Here is a 4297-nt window from a genome sequence, read left to right on the forward strand (position 1 = left end):
CATCCACTGCTATTGATGGCATGAAAGAGCTGAATTTGTTAGATATATGGAGATGGACCCATCCGAGAGAGAGACAACATGACTCCTACTCAAGACAACATGACTCCTACTCTAAAATATATTTTTTTCCTGGCTCCAGTCCATATAGAGAGTAGGATCATGGAAGTTGAATACATGGCGAGGCTACTCTCAGATCATTCACCTTTAGTGATCAAGATTGAAATGTTGGATAAGCAGGAATTGGCATATAGATGGTGTGCTCAATTAATGCACTGCTGTTAAAGAAGCCTGGGTTTTGTTAAGCTTACTGCGCTTCCACTCCAGATGAATTCCTTTTATGGGTCACCCTCAAAGCATATTTGAGGGGTAAAATAATTGTGTATGAGAAAACAATAAGGAGAGAATATGAGAGGGAGGTGGGAAAATTGGAACAAGAAATTTCTCGTTTAGAAAAGGACTTTCAAAAATCAGGCTCAGAAGATCAATACAGGGTCCTAACAAATGAAAAGATGAAGTATAATACTCTCCAAATATCAAAACAGCCATATTATGGTCCAGCAAAAATATTATGAATTGGGAGAGATCCCATAAGGTCCTGGCATGGCAGTTGAGAACAGAACAAGCCTCAAGAACAAAGGGAAGATGGCAGGATCACTTACGAGCCAAAGGAAATAAATGACACCTTCTGGGAATTTTATGAAGGTTTATATAAATCAGAATTGGAAGGGAGGCCAAATAAAATGGCTGAGTTCTGGTCAAAGATAGAGTTGCCAAACTCAGATCCAGAAAGAAAGTAAGGCCTAGACTGTCCCTTCATGGAAGAAGAAATAGTGAATGTATTGAACTTGTTGGAAACCAACAAGTCTCCAGGGGAGGATGGGTTTCCGCCTGAGTTCTATAGGGAATTTAAAGATTTGTTAATACTCTATATGGAGCTGATTGACCACGCTATGGAGACTCATAGATTCCCAGGCTCTTTTTCTACAGCAATCATTACGACAATTTTGAAAAAGATAAAGACCCGTTAAAGCTGCCTTCTTATAGACCTATTTCGCTATTAAACATGGACTATCAGATAATCATCAAAGCCCTGGCAAATAGATTGGTGGAACATTTTCCAGAACTCATTTACAAAGATCAAGTGGGCTTTGTACCAAAAAGACAGCCGGTGGATAACGTGGGCAGACTGCTAAGCATGATGTACCTGGCTCAAACTAGAAATGAGAAGGGCCTTGCCATGGCCCTCGATGTAGAAAAGGCATTTGATAGATTAGAGTGGGTCTTTTTATTTAAAGTCCTGGAGAAAATTGGGCTAGGGTCAACTTTTATTAATTGGATACAGGTGTTATATCATGTGCCCAAGGTGAAAGTTGTGACCAACTGGCAGATTTATTCAGCCTTCCCACTCACAAAATCAAGCAGATAGGGTTGCCTGCTATCTCCAGCTCTGTTCGTACTAGCCATAGAATTGTTGACTGAGGCCATTCATCAGGAACCAGATATTAAGGGATTTCAAGTAGGCCAGGTGGAACATAAGATCAGTTTATTTGCTGGACAAGTTCCTGGCTAGATTAGATCTCCCACACCTGAATCCAGAGGAGCAGGCGAGATTAGACCTTCCTTTTACAGAGGAAGAGCTGGGCAAAGCATTGAGTGCACTACAAGCAGGCAAGTCTCTGGAGGAGGGTGGATTCCTGCCTGAGTTCTATAGAAAATTTAAGGACATTAATGCCTCTGTATATGGATGTGATAGACGAGGCTAGAGAAACACGGTCCCTATCGGAATCTTTCGCAATGGTGATTGTTATGGCAATTTTGAAGAAGGATAAAGATCCACTCTTCTTATAGGCCAATTTCCCTGCTGAATAATGATTACAAGAACCTTGCCAAAGCCCTGGCAAACAGATTGGGGTTGCATTTGCCGAAATTGATAAGCAAAGACCAGGCAAGCTTTGTTCAGGGGAGACAAAGCAGCGGACAATATTGGCAGGCTGTTGAGTGTAATGCACCTGGCACAATCTAAATGAGAGGGGATTGGCCATTTCCTTTGATGCAGAGGTTTTTGATAGACTGGAGTGAGAATTTTTATTTAAGGTGCTGGAGAAGGTGGAGTTGGGACCAACTTTTCAAAATTGGATCAGGGTGCTATATTATGCGCCCAAGGCAAAAGTCGTAACCAATGGGCAGGTCTCTTCAGCCATCCCACTTACCAGATCAAGTAGACAAGGGTGCCTGCTGTCACCGCTCTCTTTTTGCTGGCTATGGAACCTCTGGTGGAAGCTGTTCCTCAGGATCCAGACATTAAAGATTATAGAGTGGGCCAGGAGCACAAAATTAACTTATTTGCTGATGACGTATCTGACAGGCCCTGCGACTTCTCTGTCTCGACTGCATGTGGTACTGGAGGACTATGGGAAACTTTCTAGGTATAAGATCAATTGGGAAAAGAGTGAAGTGATGCCACTCACTGAGGGTAATTATAACCAGTTTTTAAAAAATGGTAATATAAGGTGGCCGCAGGAGGGGATCAAATACCTAAGAGTTAATATTAATGGTAACTTGAATAATCTATACAAGTTAAACTACACCCCCCTGTGGGAGAGAGTCAAGGAGGACCTAAAGAGACGGATGTCCCTGCCCATAACATTGGTGGGCAGGGTTAACTGCATCAGAATGAATGTGTTGCCAAGATTCCGGTATCTTTTTCAGACATTGCCTGTACCGTTGCCCTGGAGTTTCTTAAAACAGCTGCTACACAAGATCAGAATGTTTCTCTGGAGTGGTAAGATGGGACTCTAATCTAGGCGGATTGAGAATGCCAGACTTCAAAAAATATTATTGGGCAGCTTGGTAGGCGAGAAAATAGCAGAGGACTTTATTTACAAATGGGATGCCAAATTGCTGTCAGGGAAGAAGGGCAGCCCTATACTAAAACAAGAGATTAATATCAGGACCAAAATTAACCAGTATCTGAATGCTAAAGTGGAGCTGTCACCAAAAACGCCCCTGACTCCTAATAAATTAATACCATTAATGGTAGGTACAAGATCCTGGATACCTGACACCGTAATGGCATCAGGTACATAGAAGACTGGGGGCAATTAATGTCCTTTGAGCAGCTAAAAAATAAATATGCTTTTTCAAATCAGATATTCCACTGCTATCTTCAAATAAGGTCTTTTCAATGGGACGTGTTGGGTCCAAGTATGGCCCTGCCTCAACTCTGTAACATAGAGGCCTTGATTTGAAATTTATTTTGGCCTGTTCCAGTTATAGGGACCCCAATTGGGTCTTCATAGGTTGAGAGAAAGATGGGAGTCAGAGTTGGGCATTGCAATTGATGAGAGTTCCTGGTCCGACTTGTTCCGGGACAGCATGACTACAGTCATCAATCCAAGGTACAGGCTGGTGCAGTATAACCTTTTGCACCGGCTGAATCTAACACCGCAGAAATCTCGGACCAACACTTCAGATGCGGCATTGCGACTAGGATGTTCATGCACACAACCTATCATGTACCAAGGTGAGGCCCTATTGGGTAGATCTAAGCTAAGTCCTGGAGAAAATTATAAATAAACAGTTCCCTCCAGACCCAGTGTTGTTCCTGCTGGGAAATATAATGGACATAAGGCTTACAATGAAGCTGTCTAAATTTCAAATCCAATCTGTGAGTGGCAGTGGCCAGGAAGTGCGTTGCGGTGACTTGGAAGTCCGACTCTAGTCTTAGTATCGAACAATGGAACAAGGAAATGCAGAGCTGGAGAAAATAACATAATCTGAGAAACAAATACAGTCCCCTTCGTAAGATCTGGCTGCCATACATGCACTACATAGGCACATGGCAGTGTTTGGTTTCCCCGTTCCTTGGAGTGGCTTCCTCTCCCTCCCACTGATCCCAATCAAGGAAAGTCAGGACTGAATATCAGCCCAGGAGCCTCCCACTGAGCTGCGACAACCCCTGCCCCTTCTTTATTATTTATTTTCCTGGTGTTCAAGTTTGTAGTTGTTGGTTGAAGTTTGAGTGAGTCGCCTTGTTTTATGTGTAGGGGAGGGGGTTGGTAGAGACATGGGCTTGTATATATAAAGCGAATGAATATATGTATATTTGAATGTGAACTCCCATTGTGGACAGGACACTGTATATGACTATACAAGCTTGAGTGAAAATATAAGTAAAATATTCAAAAAAACAAGATGAAAATCAGAACAAGTATTAATATGCTTAGTGTTCTATTCAATGACTTAATTAATGTTCATTACATGCCAAAAAGACAATTAAAAGAGATTTTGAATTGCA

This window comes from Narcine bancroftii, chromosome 5 (genome assembly GCF_036971445.1).
Source record: "Narcine bancroftii isolate sNarBan1 chromosome 5, sNarBan1.hap1, whole genome shotgun sequence".
In the NCBI taxonomy this organism is placed as follows: domain Eukaryota; kingdom Metazoa; phylum Chordata; class Chondrichthyes; order Torpediniformes; family Narcinidae; genus Narcine; species Narcine bancroftii.